Below are 20,698 nucleotides of genomic sequence, written 5' to 3' on the forward strand. Positions count from 1 at the left end.
AGAGAGAGAGAGAGAGAGAGAGAGAGAGAGAGAGAGAGAGAGAGAGACTTAGACTTAAAAATAAAGTCTAAAAACTTTTCAGCCATTTTCTCCATTTCTCATTAACAACTTACAACACTGACACGTTGTCTTCAATAATTGGACTTCATAATTGGAAACAAATGAACAAACAGACAAACAAATCACCATTTCTCAAGCCTTTCTGCCAGGAATGAGCAAATTTGAACCAGGTGTTTCCAAACACAGGGAAATCCACTGCAGCACCTTACCGTATGGGGGTCAGAGTTCATGTGCATGCTCATTAATCATAGTCTTGCCTTGACTCTCAGACATTTTTTATAGTATTGCTGAAAACCGTGATTCTAATGATAATGTAATGTGACAAAATTATAGGCAAATGGTGTAAAACTTTAATGGCACCAGGACATGCTATTTAACAATGGCAGCTCTTTGTGACCTGAGCCAATAGCTTAAAACAGACTTTAGTTTCCTTGTAGCTCCACTGGATTTAACAAGCCTTGCCCGATTTGTACATTGCCTTAATAAGTAGAGCAGTTCTGGTTAAAAACCTAGTTTGAAGATGTTACAGTCATTTAATTGTATCAGGGTGCCTAGTAGAGAAGGTAGACCAGATAGACAAGGCAGACATTGACTTTAAGGCTTCGTTTATTTTTATGTGTATATGTGAGTGCCTGCTTGTACATAGGTGGTACACCAGGTGTGTGCCTGGTGCCCTTCAGGACTAGAAGAGAGGGAGTGGCTTCCCTGGAACTGCACTGGCAGATGACTGTGAACAACTTGAGAAAAATAGAGATAGGGATTATGTTAGAGACGACCAGGAGGAGGCTGTTTCCTTGAAATGACCTTCATCATGACACTTTGTGGGAAGATGCAAAGGTAGAAGATTATGTGTCAAATGTAACCTTGTTAGTGGTGTGTGCATCTGGATAAAAGAAGGGCCCAGATTCTGAGGTTAGTGGTCATGACCATGGCTGGCTGAACTCAAAGACACTGACAAGCTTAGTCACAGAAGAGTTTTCTCCCGTGTTCTTGGCCATTCTGTTCATGTTGGTGGGCCAGAGGATGGAGAACCAAGATACAGGAGCAAACCTTGGATTTATCTGAACTGCAAAGAGAAACAAGCCTGTCTATCGAGGCCTAGATTATGATGAGAATCTTGTTTCTCTACACGGTTTGTGAAATTTTCTGTCCATCAAGGACCGCCAGGGAAAACCTTTAGCACAACAAAATAGGCTTACTGACTTCCTGTCATACAGGAGAGGAGCTGGGTGAACTGCAGAGAGTCCTGTTGGAAATGGGGGACAGAGAGAGTTAATTATAAGGCTTGTGCTGTGTCCAGTGATTGTTAGGGGAGACAGGATTCAGCTCTCTGAATTGCTTGTTGTGAAATGCACCCTTTGTGGGGGAGGCACAAGTTGCAGAGCTGGACCAGGATATCTTTTGTGAGACATCAGTAGCCCTCGAAGAAGAGGGTCATTACACCATGCTGCGGCAGCAGAGTGACCTTTGAAGAAATACTTTACCTGTGCACTTTGCAGCGGGCTTTATCTGCGTCTGTTATCACAATCTGGTTAATGGCAGGCCTGATATTTAGTGCCTCAGAGGAAAAGTGTAAAATGTCCCTGACATTTTTAAGAAATCAGGGCTACAATCAATAGTGGTTTTAGCCCCATGTGCTGGAGTAGCAGCATAAACTCAGAATGGCTCCAGGCCAGCTTCTGTCAGACTGCTTTTCTTCTGTCCAGGTCAGTCTGGCCCTGGGTAGAACCAGAGGCTGAAATGAAAAGGCCTAATTTGCTGAACTCTGTTGAATTTAAATATGCGTTTTTATTGAACATTTACAAAAATCACCATAAGTATTATCTAAGGCAAGATAACCCAACAAGCTAATTCGAGGGAAAATTTAACCAACCTCTTAAAATTAAAAATACTTTTTATTTATCTTTGATAATTGTATACATGCATATAAGCATTTAAAGAAGCCATTTTCCCCACTGATCACCCTCTCTTTATCTTCTCTTACTGCTAAAAATAGTTTTCTTTTTGAGATAGAGTCTTACTTGCTTTTTAACCAAGGCTGACATAGAACTTGCTATTTAGCCTAAGCTGGTCTGAACTCCTGGTAATCCTCCTGCCTCAGCCTTCTAAGTGCTAGAGTTATAGACATTTTCCAGGATTCCAGATCAATCTACTTAAAATATTTATCATCCTAATTATTTGTGTGTGTGTGTGTGTGTGTGTGTGTGTGTGTCTGTGTGCGTGAGCCACGATGTATGTGCAGCGGTTGGTTTTCTCTTTCTACCTTGTTGAGACAGGGTCCTTCTTTTTTCTACCTTGATGTGTACTCCAGACGAGTTATCCAGTGATATTCTGAGCAGTTCTCTTGTCTCTGCCTCCCATCTTTCTATAAGAGTGCTCAGATTACAGATGAGCACCGGGAGTGTCCATTTTTATCCAACCGGGTTTGGGATGAGAATCAGGTTGTTGTCAGCCTTGCCTGGTTAAGGCTTTTCCCTGCTGAACCACCACTGCTGCCTTCAATTTACCTTCTCAGGCGTTCGTGTACACGGTGAACTTAATTCAGATAAGCGCCATTAATTGCTGATTTTGCAGAAAAGCTGTGTAGGTTAGAGCTGTCTTGAAGAGGCTCACAGAACATGTATCAGCATTGTCTGAGTTTTCAGAAGGGGAAGCAGAATGCTCTGCCCTCTTTCATTCTTCTTTCTCTTTATGGATAAAGTTTCAGAAGTCTGGTGCTAGGCACGTGGGAGACAAACAAACAAACAAACAAAAAACCCAATGGTGGCCCGTGTTCTTCATTTTGTAGACTTATAAACCAAATTTCAGAAAATGTAGAGAAATTAATGTAAAAGTATTTTGTGTAATTGACTAGTCTGGGATGTCCATTCTTGCACGTATGAACACAGTTTGAGTATAGAAAATCTTTGTTGGAAAGAAACCTAGACCCTCAGAAGATCTAAGCATCTATTAAGGGGCCTCTTGGGTCCTTTCCCCTTGTGCAGTATGCTTTAAAGTCTGTTCTGTGTCACCCCAGACCCATTGTCCCTTTGTAATCCACATTGACTCAGAAGTCTTGCGTGGACTGGTAGGCATGAATGACACCCTTCTTTTGTGCCACTTGAAAGAGGCAACCTCAGCTTTCTCTGGGTTCAGAGGGAAAATTAGTCCTTGATAGAGAGCGAGAAATTGGCTGAGCTGATATATGGCTTTCAGGAGATTGGCCTATATATTTTCTTGGCTCCAGCTTCTTTTCTTCTACTTATAAAACGAGGGTTAGTGAAACTCACCTCCCAGTGAGAGCTTCTACCCTCGAGATTGATAAAAACCCAGTGGAGGTGGCACAGATATTTCAGAGAACAGCACTGTGGAGCAACCCTGCAGTTTTCAATTAGGTTCCTGGGAGTGCGGCTGTCAATGTAAGGCCAGGGGTGGGGGGACCCTGGGAATGTCCACTCCAGGTTTTAGGTGGCTGGCCAGGGTGATAGTAGTCTATCAGGAAATTATTATGGGAAGAAACGCTACCTCTTCTTTTCCTCTCCTAATAAGAGGTTTGAGCAGACAGAGGAAATTAGAAGCTGACTCAAAGTACTACCTTTGAAGACCTCTGGCCAGGAAAAGGACAGCCTACGTGCGTGTCCGTGTTGAGGAAGAGAAGAAGAGAGGCAAAAGGCAAGAAGGCCTCTTCCTTATTTTTCATTTTGTGTTGGTTCCCAGGTAAAATGTAGTCAGGGAATACAATACAGAACATGGTATTTGGCTGACTTTTTGTCTGTCTGTTTAAGGTGTGGTCTTTTATGTCCTTTCCTTACAGAGATAAGCAGGGCTGTAGTAATAGACACCCACCCATTGTGTGTGTGTGTGTGTGTATGTGTGTGTGTGTGTGTGTGTGTGTGTGTATGTGTGTGTCCTTCGCTGATAACATTACAGAAATCTGGGGCAAAGACCAGTATTTTCCATAATTAATCTAGAATGGAAGGCCTTTGTAACTGCTTTGGAAGAAAGTTGATCCTCGTTGGACACAGAGGACATAAGATGAGGAGCTGATGAAGATTATTTTTTAATTTTCTTAAATAATTGGGCGAGATAGTATCAGGAAGGCATGCATGGAATCATAACAGCGGGTGATCTTGTATCTCTTAGGGAGTTCCATATGCCGACATTTAAACTAATTAAAATATACGCCCAGCTGTTGTGTTGCCTTGTATCCACAAAAAAAAAAATCTATCAAAACATCAAAACATCCTCAAGTTCTTTAAGAAACAGTGAACTGTTCATTTTTTCCCCTCAATATCTTGGGAGAGATTTTAAACTTTCAGTAAAGGCTTTGTTTGCTTTGTTTGACATGGGATTGGGAGATAGCTGTCTGAGAGAACTAGTCAGAATTTGACCTCTTTTGTCAAACCCATTAGAGAGAGAGAAAGAGAGAGAGAGAGAGAGAGAGAGAGAGAGCGAGAGAGAGAGCGAGAGAGAGAGAGAATATGTCTATGACAGGGTTTTAGATTAAACATTAACCACTCTTGGTTCATCCTTATGTAAATATTATCCTCTGACAAATGCAGACAGTTTGTAGAATTGCATCTCATAAGCGCTGCCGTGGGCTTTTGTGTGCCCCTATCTTCTGGTGTCACTTTGTTGCTGCTCAGGCTGGGCACAGATGTTTTGCAAACATCACTTAGTAGTAAAAGTGACAAGAAAGCCCAGGTTCATTGAGTATTTACGTTAAGACTGAGAAAGGATTCATCTGCTTTTTGTTGTGCTCATCGTGCTGAAGGTAAAGGTAGTTTTCAGGACACACTAGCAATTCCCTTATAGGAAAAGTCTACTCCCCTGGCTGGAGAGACAGCTCCATGCTCAGGACTGTGGTGCTCTTGCACTCTTGAGGACCTGAGTTCTGTTCCCAGCACCTCATTCACAGGCTCACAATTGTCAGAAACTCCAAGGGGACCTGAAGCCTCTGGCTTTCATGAACACTTGCTTCCACTCACTCACATGTACAAACCCCCACACAGACACACGTACAAAAAGTTTTTAAAAAAATCACAACAGCCTACTATCGAAATGCAACTGATGGCAGTGAACAAAACTTTCATCTTCCTTCTTTGATTTTTAAAATACACTATTATAAATGTGATTAAAAGTTTTTCTTCCTTCGGTATTTTATTAGTGTATTGAGCAATAACTGATTTTTGTGTTGGTTGTCTATCCTGACATTTTACTGAGTTCATTTGTTAATGTTTGTCATGTGGGAAGTCTGGAGTTTTATACATACGCTTTTGTTTGTGATTGTAAGTATGTCTGCCTCTTTTCTTCTGGGATGGGGTCCTCATCTAATAAGGGATTGGGAGATAGTTGTCTGAGAGAATACTTGAGCTTAGAGGAAAATCATTCAGATTTTTACATAGCATGTGAGACAGCTGTGGGCTTTTCACATGGAACCTTTATTATGGTCAGATCATTCCTTTCTGTGTTTTTTTTTTTAGCATCCTGACCTACCCCATGTTTTCCTTTTCCTCCTCTTGTCTTAGTTCCCCCTCTCTTCTCTCCCCTGCCACCATACACTCCTCCTCCCTTCCTCTTCTGAAAAGGGCAGACCTCCCATGGATATCAACCAACCATGGCATAGCAAGTTGCAGTAAGAGTAGGCACCTCCCCTCATGTTAGGGATGGATGAGGCAACCAGTATGAGGAAAAGGGTCCCCAAAGGAGGTAAAAGGGTCAGAGTCAGCCCTTGCTCCCACTTTTAGAAGTCCCACAAGAAGACCATGCTACACAACCCCATATCGTATAGGCAAAGGGCTTATATCAGTCCCATGCAGGCCCCCTAGTTGTCCATTCAGTCTCTGTGAGCCCCTATGATCCCAGGTTAGTTGATTCTGTGGGTTTTCTTGACCCTTCTGGCTCCTGTAATCCTTCCTTTCCCTCTTCTGAAGGTTTCCTGAGCCCTGCCTAATGTTTGGCTGTGGGTCTCTGCATCTGTTTCTATCAGTTGCAGGATGACGCTTCTCTGATGACAATTGGGCTAGGTGGCAATCTATGAGTATAGCAGAGTATCATTAGGAATCATTTCATTGATTTTTTTTCCAGTCATGTTTGGTTCTATTCTAGATCTCTAGGCTATCCAGCCTCTGTGTCTTGGCCCTCCAGGCAGTGTCAGGGATGGGCTTCCTGCCATTATGTGTGTCTCAAGCTGGACCCAGTATTTATTGGCCACTTTTACAATTTTTGTGCCACCATTACCTCAGCATATCCTGTCAGCAGGAAAAATTATATGTCGAAAGTTTTATGGTTGGGTTGGTGTCCCAGTCCCTACACTGGAAGTCTTGCCTAGTTAGAGGGGATGGCCGGTTCAGGCTCTGTATTCCCCATTACTAGAGGTCTTAGTTAGGGCTGCCCTCAAAGATTCCTGGAAGTTTCCCTTGCACAGGTTTTCTAGCTCATCCTCAAGATACCCCCCCAATTCCAGTTGTCTTTCCCAGTACTCTCTCCCTCCATCCTCCTCCAACTTGATCCCGCCTGTTCCCATCCCCACCTGCATCCCCAACTCCACCAGTGATTAACACAGTACAAATGTTTCCAGCTTTTGATCATACGTCTCGGGATCTACAAAAGGGCCTGAAGGCAAATGCAGAAACGGTAGTATTCACTGAAGCTCGGAGCCAAAGCCACCCAAACTCTTCACTGGTTGTTGAATGGATGAAACTCGTAGACTGAAACGCTCCTTCGTAATCAAAAGGTAAACAATTTTCAGATGTGTGCGACAGATGCTTAAATCATTACACTAAAGTGCAAGTAGTCAGACTTATAAGACTACATATTTCCTGATTTCACACAGCAGTGCTTGCCTAGGATGGGTATAGAAGTGGGGATTAGAGTATTTGAAGGTGAAAGAAATAATACTAATTGTATGCATTTTCTAAATCTCAGTGCAATGTGCACTGAAAAACGGATATATTCTATAGCATAGAAACCTCACCTCATCAGAATTTAGATAAATGGACCAGAAAGATGGCCCATCAGGTAAAGGTACTTGTAGCCAAGCCTGATGACCTGAGTTCAATCTCCAGGACACACATGATTGGAGATGTTCTTTACTGACTCCTACAAGCTCCATCCCCAAACAAACAAATGAATGACATTTAATAAAGAAAAATCTTGGTGAGCAACGAATTGCATGACACTTGGGAATGGCGTATGAAGAACCGTGAAGTCAGTCATAGACTGAGAACAGCTGACACTCTCAAGATCAGGGTTCCTCACTCACACGACTCCTGGCAACTGTGCTGTTAGTCATTATACACCAAGAAATGACATGTTTCTAAACCAATATCTAGAATATATGTTTTATTGTATTTAAACTTTTATTTATTGATATTATTTGTGTGTGTGTGTGTGCATGCATGCACATGCCAGAGTGTGTATATGGAGGTCAGAGGACAACTTCTGGGGGTTACTTTTCTCCTTCCACCGTGAGTTCAGAGGATTACACTCAGGTTGGCAGGCCTCTGCAGTAAGTATTTTTACCTTTAAAGCCATCTTACTTGCCTGGGATTTTATTCTTGGAAGCACCTACCACTAACTCCAAAGTTCTGCCTCTTCTACTTTCTTGGTTGGAGGACTAAAGATTTTGTCCTAATATATCTGCTCTTCTGATGGTGATCTTGGAATAGAAGGCTATACTGCAGAGAAGCAGCCTGGGGGAACAAGCACTCATTGTGCCTGCTTTGATGACTTTCCATTGGGCTACATCAGTTCATCCTGGCAGGGCAGGATAAAAAGACCCACAGACCAGAATAGATGTACTATGGAGTTTTTGATTGAAATAGTAATGAAAGCTTTGCCAGCTTTGAAGCAGGATATATTCATTCTTTGTCTGAACATCCTTCTTTAGGGACAGAGACCAGTGCCCAGACTTCCTTAGCAAAGGATGAGGCTGAGAATGGGGCTTTCGGGGGATCGCTACCAAAAGGTCTCATCAGGCTTTGCCATAAGAATCTCACCAAACTCAAAACAAACAAAATTGCTTGCCAAAGAGACCACATGGTCCAAGTCCCAGGGTTTAAACATGCAGTGATCTTTCTAGAAAAAATGCCATCTTCTTCAGTCTTGTCACCAAGGAGCCTTAATGTAGGTTGTTGAAAATTATTTAATCTCATTTGGGGTTTCTATGCCACTTTTGGTCGTTCAATTCCCAGATAAAAGACATACAACCTTTATATTTATAGTAAGCCTTAATCAGCACTAGAACAGGGCAGATATCTACCCTCTACGCTATTAGAATCTTATTTTCCATCAATGACTCTGAATTATAATTTACTGTGTTCCTTCTAGGCTGCTCTCAACTTCAGCTGGTCAGTCCCCATGGCATCTTTTCCTCTCTGTCTCTCTGTCACTCTCTGTCTCTCTGTCTCTGTCTCTATGGTGGTCTCCTCAGACCCCAAGCCCAGAAACCCAAGAATCCTATCTTTCTTCTGTCTAACTATTGTCTGTAAGTATCTTTATTCACCAATCAGGGATATCTTGGGTGGGGGGGGAGAGCTAGGTTACACAGTGTTACTTGAGTATATCACTTGGGTATATGTAAGCTCTTTCATACCTAGATGTAACCAGGCCTTGGGGGCCAATATTGAGCATTTCAATGTTAGCAAAAGGTCAAACATCAACAGTAGGTAGGTTCTTACTCTTACCTACTGGCTAGTTTTGCTGAAAGCTGTTTTCTGTTGCAGCTAGTCTAAGGTGGCACTCCTGGACCACATTTTAACTAGCAAGGAATTGGATGGTTTCTTACTTCTTAGAAGAACAGAATACAGGATATCTGGAGGATGACTCTAGAAGCAATCATTTTCCTTTTCACTGATGCTCCTTTAATTTTATGCAGAAAAAGAGGTGTTTGTGGAACTCAAGGATCTAAAGAGAAAGCTGATGGTTATTTTTGAGCATGTTACAGAGAAACAATCAGTGGGTTTAGCAGGGCATCATGGACAGTTCAGAGACTTGTGCTGAATCAGCAAGTGGGTAGCTCTTGAACTGAGGAATCTGTTGTCTTGATGAGGGTCAAATTTCATAGTTTCTACTACCTTATAAAATATTTTTGTGATTGAAACAATGATTGTGCATGTTTGTGGGACACAGTGTAAAGTCCCAATGCAGATATGTATTAGGTAGCAACCAATGACATCTACATATCCAGCAACTGAAATATTCAATGTTTCCTTGTAATGTTGTAAACATCCAACATCTTTTCTTCTCGATATATTGAAATATACAGTCTGCTATGGTTTTCCATAGTCAGTCTACTATGTAGAAAACATTAGAGTTTATTTTTCCTTTCTAACTCATTGGCCTAACCTCCACTCCCTTTATCCTTATCCTGGCCAATTTCACTATTACCAGTAGTCTATTCTTAGAACTGTTTTAGATTCCACAAGTTCAAGTGATGATGGAATGTTAGAATGTCTGGGCCTGGCTTCGTCCACCTTCTCTACCACTCGTTTATAATAGAGCAGATAATAAGAGGGTTTCAGTCTCTTAGTAGCTGAATAGTATTCTGTTGCCTATATGTGACACATTTTCTTCATCCGTTCATCCATCAATGTACTTGTAGTTTCCTCCATATTGTGACCACCGTGAATAGTACTACAGAAAACGCGGGCCAGCAGATGTCTCTCTGAAATACTGATTTCATTTCCTTTGGATTTATACCCAGTAATAGCATTCCTGGTTTATATAGCAGTTCCACTTTCACTGTTTTCATTTTAACGTTATTTACGCTATTAATGTTTACGAGGGAAAAAGTTGCTTATCTCCAAACCAATAGTTAATATTTTCAAAGGACAAGTTACTGTAAATTTAAAGTTCTGCAGCATCTTGTCAAAGACTTTTTAAGAGCGGCATGCTGCATCTACTTAATTAAATCTCATTTAACCCTCCCAATGACCCAGCAAGGCTAGCTCGGTGATATAGTTACTTTACAGATGAGGACATTGACGCTTAGGAGAATAATGGTTTTGGGTCATGCCATTTGCATGCTTGATCTCTCCCATAATGAATTTTGGCTCTCTCACAGGTCACAGATTTCTCAGCTACAGTCGCACATTGAAGTTACTTCCTTAGCTAAGGGCACTGCAACGAAACCAAAGCAGGCCGAGTGATCCAATCAACAGGAAAGGCTATGGTCAAGTCACCCGGCAGCTCAGCTTCTGATGTCTCTTCCGCAAGTTTGCAGATGGTCACATTGTTAATCTATGCCCAGAAGACAGAGAGAGCTTCTCTCTTATAGCTAATAAAGCATCTTCTGACGACTTTTTTCTTATGACTTATTCAGCTCCCAAATCTCCTGCTTCCAGATATCACAGGGTCGGGGTATGGCGTAGTTTTAGGCGTTAAAGATATAAATTTAGAAGAAGCACATTTAAGCCATAGATAGCTGTTATCTAGGGTCTTTACTCATACTGGTACATGAGTATTATCAACCAAAGAAATCATTTGACAAATGCAGACATCTATTTTCCTACTCGAGGTGACTGAGGTGATTGCCATGTACTTGGACTGAGTGGCAGAGAGCACCCTAGGGAGATGCACTTTGGTGTGGACTCAATATGTCTTCCTGTATAAAGAAGCTGGTGGTTGCCAGTTACAATCAAAGGCTAAGGACGTTGATAGGAAAATAGATGACGGATAAGGATAGTGACTAATTGCCATGCCACCCAGGAGACACCTTTCTTTGGAGGCTGACAAATGACAATTCAATATAAGATCCATCTCCTCTTCATCTATGGCTACATCTGTAACCTCTTCTGAGAATCCACCCCAAATTATTATGGTCAGCTGAGCCTTCTTAGGACTTACGTTCAGAGAGGAGAAGGAGAATCTTTGGAACTCTAAGCAAGGAAGAGATTTTAGCTGATTACATATTTTAACTTCACTCTCATTTCACTGTGACTTTTTTTTTTTTTTGGTTTTTTAAGACAGGGTTTCTCTGTGTAGCCCTGGCTGTCCTGGAACTTACTCTGTGGACCAGGCTGGCCTCGAACTCAGAAATCCGCCTGCCTCTGCCTCCCAAGTGCTGGGATTAAAGGCGTGCGCCACCACCGCCCGGCATCACTGTGACTTCTTAAACATCCCAACTCCTGCACAAATATTTAATAGTCATGTTTTAATTTCATATTTCTTACCCATTCTACCATGTTTTCTCTGTTATTTCTCCTACCAAAACCGTGTACTTTACTTACTCTCATTCACTCTCTTTATACCTTTCTTCATATTCCTCTTCCTCTCCCCGCCCCCTGCCTCTCCTTCTCTCGCTGTGCATAGAAGAGAGGATAACTGCTGTTTCCCTACTGCCACAAAATATGTAGCTGAGTGTCTCACAGCTGGGGAAATCACAGGGTTAGCACATCTGGAGAGCAATGGGCAAGCCTCACCCCTGGAAAGTCGGTTGTATGATAACCATCTCTCTCCTGCCAGGCAATATCTTATAGCGTCTTGAATTATCATATCAACAGCTTTAATGATTTTTAAGCCTCCGTTTACTCCTCCAGCACCTACTGTTTACTTCCTCCTTTCTGTTTCAGTCTCTGCTGCTCTTATGCTGGTTCCTGTTCTTACCGTAAGTAATTCTCTTCCACGGGAAGTATCCAGAAATCTGCTCTAACACATGCCTAGCATGAGTCAGATGCAGCATAGAGCTAAAGAACAAATCTGCCTTAAGCCTTTCTTCTCTGCTCACTCTCCTGCAAAGCATTACCACAGTCACAAAGTTTGTTTTGTGATGTCACTGCTCCTGTCAGGCCTACAGTAATCCATCATAAGACACGTCCCAATTTCAGAGCCATTAAGATGCAAAACCCCTGTCTTCAAAACACTGAAATGTGGTGAGATGAGTGGAAAGACTATTGACAGACATTTCTAGAGAAATCTTAAAGGAACAGGGCTTGTGACAGCACACTGATTTTGCCCAAGAAGTCTGTGTTTCCTGTTTTTGCTTCTATTTTTCATGGTACCCATGCACACGGCTGGTGGAGAAAGTGGGCAGGATAGTCTAATGGTTGGTCCTTTCTCCTGAGTCCAGGATGCAGATCCTCACTGCACTGCAAGATTAGGAGTTTGGCTTCCTTGGGAACAACCAAGGGATTTCCTTGTGATAGTCTGTGTTTATGTCATTGAAACTGAAATGAGATTTCGAGAATGTTCTCAATACATAACATAACTGTGTATATGTGTGTGTTGGGGGCATATATTCTAATGAGCTTGATATTTATTTTTAGTATGCAAGTCAAAACATCAAGTTGTACACCACACACACACACACACACACACACACACACACACACATATATATATGAGCTGCAGTCATGTCCTGTGACCTATACCTTATTAAGGTGAGAAAAAGCAAACTTAAACCCGTATATCTACGACTGGGTATTTAGTGACACTTCTTTCTGGAAGAGAAGACTGGATCATATCTACTAAACTACTGCTAAAAGAGACTTGGGTTTGCTTATATATTTGTTAAAAATTTAAACAGAAACCCAAAAAAAGACTTGGTTTTATTTTTTGAACGAAAAAGAGAGAATAGATTTGGATAACAAAAATATTGTTATAGGAGGCTATTGGTGAGATTTTAGATAAAAAAGTGGTTTAAAATGAATATACACCACACTATTTTATTTTGTTAAACACACACACACATACGTACATCCATCCATCCATCCATCCATCCATCCATCCATACATACATACATAGAAAGAGAGAGAGAGAGAGAGACAGAGAGAGAGACAGAGAGAGAGACAGAGAGAGAAGAAAGTTTGTAAAGGTTAAGAGCAAGATGTCCCATGTTAAAAGAGTGGTGTGCTGCCTGCCTGGCTCCCTGTCTGTCTGTCTTCCCCCCTTCATGTATCTGTATGTGTCTGTGTGGTGTGTGTGGTGTGTGTGTGTCTGTGTTTACTCCCTTTTAAGAGAACTTCTTCTGTTGAGTCCCACTTGTTCTCCCAGGATTACAAAGCAGACCATGAGGTGTTGCTGATAGAAGTAGGTTCCCGTTAAGAAGGCATAAGGAATCCTAACTCGGCCTTCTCTTTCACAGGCTCTGACTCCATTACTTAATAAGAACACTCTGCTGGTTAAAAGAGCCCTGCTTTGTGTCTGGTGTTTTTGACCAGATGCCGCAGAGCTTCCCGTGGGAGAGTATGTGATAAGCAGTCCCTGAACCGGCTACATTTAAGGCACTCAGAGATAGTCTCCAGCAGAGGAATCCTCTTGTTAGTGTGCAGTAGGGTCCTTAGAGTGCTCTAGAGAAAACACACACATGTGAATAGTGATTGTGATGCCTCTTGTAGATTTTGGTTGGGGTTGTGACTAATTATCTCGAGTGCTTTGAGTAGTTTACCAATGAGTGCACATGTAATTGAAGGGGTGTTCATTCTTCAAGGTCACTCAGTTCTAGTTATTGTTCTTTTTGTTTTCTTTTTTTGGTTGTTTGTTTATTTTAAGACATTGGCTTCAAATTCTAGACAACCTCAGTTTCTTAGTGTGCTGACCCTGGCACTGTTTCCAATTGATATGAGTAGAAATAGGGTCTCCTCCTCCCATTGGATATTTGGAGACTCCACAATACATTTGTAGGTAATTTTATTTGGCTCCTGATACAGATTCACCACAACCTTAGATGGGACGTTTCAAAAGATTTCCTCAATGTCCTCCTTCTGCTAGGACCATAGTGGAAAAATCTTGAGTACTGCTGACCAAAGATAGTCCCATGAGGACCTTCCTTTATAAGCAGTAGCTATATAGATTCTCAGAGCACTCTTTCTCTTCCCTTTACAGGCTTGGATGCAAGGCATGGAAGCCAGGGTTGCCCAAGCTTCTTTCCGTATGATGTTTGCACTGGAAAATTCCTCACGATAAAAATAATAGCATAGACACTTGAATACTGATGTTCAGAGTACCATTATTCACTGCCATCAAAAAGAGAAAACAATCCAAGCAGCCATGGATGGATGATGGGTTAAAAATAAACATGGTTTATACAAACAATGGAATAACAGTCACCCCTAAAAGAGAACAAATTTCTAACACATACTGTAATATAAATGAGCTTTGAAGACATTATATTCCTCCAATTAGCCAGATACAAAAGGACAATCCTTGTAAGACTTTACTTATATGAAGTTTCTAGAACAGTCACACCCAGAGAAACAGGAAAAAGAAAGATGCTTGCCAGAGGCTAAGGGGAGGGAGGAAGAGGAATCACTGTTTAATAGATAAAGAATAGAACTCTGAAATGGATAGGCATAGTGTTAGAATAGTGTGAATAACACCAACACTGAAACATTCCCTAGGAAGACAGATGTTCAACTCATAGTTATTTTATCTTAATAAGAATAAATAAATAAAAGTTATTAAACATTCCTTTGCACATTCATAATAAACTATATCCAAGTTCCCCTCCCCTCCCCCCAAAAAAGAGGATAAAAAAAGAAAAAAAAAAGAGAAACCATTAGGAAATATTTAGATTTGTCCATTCAGAGAGTGTCTAAGTTAGCATTAGCTCCCAACTGGACAGAGCCAAGATTCACCTGATCAAGAGTCTCAAGTGAGGAATTGTCTCTATCAGGTTGGAATGTGGGCATGTCTGTGAGGGATTGCACTGTTGTTAACTGTTATAGAAGGTGCCAGTCTATTGTGAGGAGCAGCACCAGTTCCAGGTCAGGTAGTCCTGGGCTGTATCCTAGCTAAGCATGGGTGAGAGAGACAGCAAGCAGCTCTCCTCCGTGGTTTCTTCACCAGATTGTTACTTGAGCTCCTGAAATCTTTCCAAGCATGAACTTGGTGGTGGGCATGCAGCATCTGCAGGGAACAGTGTATGACTGCTTGACTATTGGGGCTCTACTGTGGCAAGGTCCATAGAGACCCCTTGGATTCTACTGTGTCAAAACTCACTTGGCAAGGAACTGTGGTGCATTTGGTGGCCTCTATGCTTATGACCTAGATCACGTGTGCTATAAGCTCTCCTTGCTTTTGCTGTGCTGTCTCTACTCATAGCAATATTTAGTTTCACTTTGTTGGTCATGGGCAAGGCCAGGATCATGCTGAAAGCCCTGTGGGTGAGTCTATGTTTTCCTCAATACTCTTTTGAGGGGTAAAACGCTCCTCTCCTCTTCTCTCCCTCCTTTATCGATCCTCCAGATGTGACGGTTAATCCTGCATATTTTGGGACACACATGGTCATGTCCCTAGAGAAGCAGGTACAGTCTCACTGAGGAAGCCTGTGGCAGTTGTGGAGGGCGGTGGGTCCAATTTGCATAACTGTTCTGAGGAAGATATGTCTGATCAACAGAGACTTTAAAATTGGTTCTTAGAAAGATAGTATTGGGAACGGATAGGTGCATATCAGGAAAGGTTGCTTGGTAGAGTGAGCACATCTCTGTAATTAAACATGTCTTATGACAGAAGGATGCTATTTAATGATTGGATTTATACCCACACATGCTTAATCTCTGTCTCTCACCTTGCGTAACAGTGTAACTGCATTTCCTACCAGTTGGGTATGTGTACATGTCTACAGGACATTCCTGGCTAGACATTTATTTTGGGCTTGCTGAAACTCTGCTTTGTAGTACAAAATAAGGTTAGGGGGTCATTGAACCAGAGGGAGTGGGGAAGGAGGACAGGAAACTATTGGGGGCCTTTTGTAATGATGGAGCTTTTATCATGCTGATGTTATGACTTTTTTTTTTTAAAATAAAATAGCCAATGATGTCACTGCTCAGGCGAACAGGATTGAAATTATATGAATAAAGAAGACTAGAGCTATTGGGAACCACTTGCTTTCAAAGTCAACAGGTGGTCAGTGTCTTCATTTGAGCTGACTCCCTTCTCCCATCGCTGGACCCTGAACCTTACAGCTGGGACTGGTCTTCAGCATGGGCAATGATGTGGAAGAATAAGACAAACAAACCCTTTGCTCCCCGCAAGGTGCTTTTGGTCAGAGTGTGCTATCCGAGCTGGTATAAAGAAAACCGGGAGACTGAGGAAATGTATTGATGACTCATGGAAAAGACAAAATAGGGTTGAACGTTTTTGAGAGCTGTAAGTGCTTTATCTCACATGGCACTGATACAAAGCAGGGCGGTGATCTAGGGATGAAATATACATTCCCATGAGCCGTAGATCCTGACTGGACTCTCTACCTCGGTGTTTGCAACACTTCCTTCCTCTTCTTGGAGAACCTCGCACTTGCCAAGTGCCCTTCATCACCCCGCATCTGCATGAAGTCAGCCATCAGCAAGGAGCATTCGGTGGCGGGAGTGCTAAGTGCTTTCTTCAGCCATTTACAACCGAGTTTAAAAATAAGCAACGAACAAAAATGCAAAATAAATGAAATGGAATCAGCTTGAGGTCTATCTCCCTTTCCTTGTATGTTGCTTTTTGATTTTATGAAATCTTCTGCGCATAGTCGAAAGAGCAGGAGCTTTGGCGCTCAGCGTTGATTTTCTTACTGCTACGATTCCAAACCTCTCTCAGCCTCAGTTTCCTTACTTTCAAACGAGAAGAAATAAAATTTTTCTAGGTTTCTTTGAGGAATGAGTGAGATAACAAAAGGGCTCCAGCCATAAATGATCAGTGCACAGCGAATGTTGGATAAAGTCCATCTCATTTGCCTTTCGTTCCCTTCCACTCCTTGTCGCTGAACAAGATATCAGAGGTTCAGAGATGGGGTTGGAAGGCCTAGTGTGCAGGGGTAGGGAGGACTGTGAGTGCTGATGAATACCAGCTGTCAGCAACGGAATCCCAGCTCAGCAGTTTGCCAGCTGTGCAACCCCAGGCATGTTGCTCCCTCACTTAGCTGGAGAACTGGAATGTGGCATATGAAATTATAAATATACTTTACATTTTTATGGAAACAGTGTGAGCCGGAGTTTATCAAGACATACCTTTTGTGAGGCACACTTTCATGATTGTGCTGCACACGGGAGGCATGTCTACATACCAACTGGCATGTCTGATGAACGAGCACCCATATACAAATTCCAAACAAACAAACAAACAAACAAAACCCCAAAAAACAACAAAAAAAATTAACCAGGCTTGAGGGAAAGATAAGAGCCCTTCTGTTCTTTCTAGGTAAACTAGAAAGGAAATGGTCACATTTGAAAGTAGGGTATTAGGAATTCATAAAAGTTTTAAAAATTACATATTTTCTGGTAATGTGTTGGGGGGGTCTAATGGATGAAAAATGCTGTGTATGTAGTTTGTGAGAATGGTGGTATATAGTTTTAATTTTTGTGTGTATGAGTGTTTTGCATGCTGGCTTGTATGTGAATTACATGCATTCCGGATGCTCTTAAAGGTCAGAAGAGGACTTTGGAGCCTATGTAACTAGATTTATGGGTGGTACTGAGCTATCTTGTGGGAGCTGGAAACTAAATCTGAGTTCTCTACAAGAGAAAGAAGTGCTCTTAAGTGCTAAGCCATCTCTCTAGTTCCTAATGTTGGTATTTTTATTACTTTAGTAACTTTTCTTCTTTTGGATTACAAAATTATATTTTTTAAAATTATCAAGGGTAAAATTCTGTGACATTAATTGTATTTCAAGGGAAATGCAAATGTCTCCATTATTCATCTCAATAATTTTTATCTTAGATATCTGAATATTTGTACTTCTTTTCTAATGATATTTTATACATTGGCAATTCTATATATCTATAAAATGTATATTGATAATATCCATCAAAGGCTACTTCCCTCTGACTCCCCTTTTAAGATTTAGGTCTGATTTTTGTGACTTTTTGTCCTAAATAAGCACGTACATTGGACATAGCTCTGTATTTATCTTTTTATGGTCTTTGTTCTTAACTGGGGACCACTGTTCATTGCTGGAATGGTTGCTTTCCAGCTCCCTGTTGGAGGAAGATAATGAGACAGCATAGGATAGAAGCAGGTGGGTCAGAGAGAGATGGTGTGGGCAAAATGTCCCCAACAGAATCGTGGAATATTTAGATAACTGCTTTAATCAACTTCAGTAATAAAAGTGTATGTAAGAAAAAAAAGAATCGTTAATGACATTTAAAAATGATTTGTTATGATTTTTAAATTTGAGACAAAAAATCAGCTATTTTACTAACCAGATCTTTTCACTACTTTTACAAAATACTTGGCATGACCACTTAAGGAAGGAAAGAAATGTCTGTCCATCTGTCCATCTGTCATCTATCTATCTATCTATCTATCTATCTATCTATCTATCATCTCTCTATGTATTTGTCTATCCACCCACCCACCCACCTCTATCTATCTATCTATCTATCTATCTATCTATCTATCTATCTATCTATCATCTATCTACTTTATGGTTTCAGATGGCTCAGCCCATGGTCACTTGGCTCTGGGTTTCTGAACTCATGTGAGACAGAACATCACGACAGTGGAAATAGGTGAAAGAAGAGATGTTCACCTCATAGCAGACAGGGAATAGGGGACTAGATGCAATATTTAAATGCACCTTCCACCGAGCAACTTCTTCCAAGTATGCTCTGCCTCCTAAAGGTGGTAGACCCTCCCAGATGTGGACCAAATTTTCAGCATCTGAAGTAATGCAAGGATCTCATATTCACACCATAGCATGAGGTAACTGTGAAGACTTCTTTGTAGTATTTCATTTAATAATCACAATTCTCCAGGGGAATGTATACTGTCACCTCACCCCCACCCCTCTGCCCCACTGTCCTCATCTAATAAGTGAAGAAGCTGGTGTTTGGGAGGATGAAATTCCTGTGCTTGGTGTCTAAGGTAAAAAGCCAAACCACAGGTGACAGAAAAGTGAAAAATAGAGATTCTGAGAACTCAGAGATGTGTGGTGAGAACACCATGTGAAGGCATGGTGTGGGCACATTACCTGTGTGTCACTGGATCTGTTTCTTAGTGTATTTATGTTATGGGTCAATAAATGAAATACTTGGGGGAATCTCCACTAAGACTGTGTAAATGGAGCTGGAGAGATGGCTTAGCAATTTAGAAAGAACACTGACTGTTCTTCCAGAGGTCTTGAGTTCAATTCCCAGCAACCAAATGGTGACTCACCACCATCAGTAAAGGCATCTTATACCCTCTTCTAGTGTGTCTGAAGATAGCTACAGTGTACTCATATACATTAAATAAATAAATAAATAAATCTTAAAAGACTGTGCAAGCTAAAATTTTCTAGTTATTAAGTAGAGAATGGAGTTCAAAAAAATTAGCTTCTATTTATCACAACTAAACAGGGATAATTGGAGGACAGGTCAAAACTTTTAAAGTGTTTATGATTTTCTATGAAAATAATATTGGCTTAAACCAGCATGATATTTTACCATGGTGAAAATAATCTTTTACTTTATTTTCTTTCGGGAAGGGGTGACCAAGTAAATGTGAGGGCTCAACTTCCTTAACATTGCCTATTCAATTAAAATGATTTATAAGTAAAATAAGACAATTAATCTTCCTAACTGCACTAACATTAGCATTTTGTGACCCACAGTGCGGTCACACCCTGTAAATGACGAGAAATAAAGAGCAGAAGACTCTGTTTGCTTTAAACTTTGAAAAATTATGTCACATGTCAGGCCCCTTAATTTCTAAATTCATTTACTGGCTAGTTAATCATTGCATAGTTTGTTGACATAAAGTGAAACATGCTCTATGATATCATCTGTTGGATTTTGAATAAACTGAAAAGTTTACAGCAAGAAAAGAGAATGTATATGTGAAAGATTTGATCATTTTAGCAGTTTGGAAGAGAGAAATACAGCTTACCATACAGAGTGATGTTACAGAAATGGCATAAAATAGTCTGAATAGTAGTTCCATTCTAGAATTTTCTATTATGGGAGATTCCGCTCAAACAAATGAATTATATTTTAAAATACGCTATAATAGCCAGCATCTGTACTTGGCTAATGTCAACATTTTGTCTATTGAATCAAATAAAAGATTCCTGAATGTTTTCTTCTGTATGCTAGCCTTAGAGTATTCTCAAGCATCACGTCAATGTTCCTGTCAAAGGTACACATTGGAGCTGGAGAGATGGCTAAGTGATTAATAGTATTTGCTATATTTTCAGAGGACCTAAGTCCAGTTCTTGGGATCCAGGGTCTTCAGCTTACAATTGCCTTCACTCTAACTTCAGGGGACCCAATGCTTTCCTCTGGCCTCTAATTTGGCTACATAAACACACACACACACACACACACACACACACACACACACACACACACACACACACAGAGAGAGAGACAGAGAGACAGACACATACACACACATGCATGTACACCCACATACAAGTCAAAATACAACAAATGTGTTTTCAAAATCGGATGTGATATTGAGAGCAGATATAATTCATGGTCTATGAGTTTTGAGTTCTTAGTCATGGTCATGTGCCACACACCACATGAGCAAGTGTACAGGGCACATTGGCTTTTGTGTATCGTCTAAAGTCTCCACTATTGTTTTCTAGAAACTGACAGGGTGAAAATATGACTGTGGTTAGAGACATTGGAATATGAATGGAGAGATGTGTGTGCATAGGGTTAGGCTGGGTACACACTGGTCCTGGATGGAGCAGGGGCCTTCCAGGAAAGGATGATGTAGGTATCAGATATTCTGAAGAAGGTCCTGCAC

The 20,698-nt window shown here is 41.1% G+C and overlaps 1 non-coding gene across 1 annotated transcript; it reads right to left on the reverse strand.

Moving 5' to 3' along the window:
* Positions 1-11,352: 11,352 nt before the first annotated feature.
* On the reverse strand, positions 11,353-11,512 carry LOC114622325. Its single transcript, XR_003711581.1, has one exon. It is a non-coding gene; the product is annotated as a U1 spliceosomal RNA (small nuclear RNA).
* Between the last annotated feature and the right edge of the window lie 9,186 nt (positions 11,513-20,698).

Source organism: Grammomys surdaster, unplaced genomic scaffold (assembly GCF_004785775.1).
Source record: "Grammomys surdaster isolate TR1022 unplaced genomic scaffold, NIH_TR_1.0 187, whole genome shotgun sequence".
NCBI classification, from domain to species: domain Eukaryota; kingdom Metazoa; phylum Chordata; class Mammalia; order Rodentia; family Muridae; genus Grammomys; species Grammomys surdaster.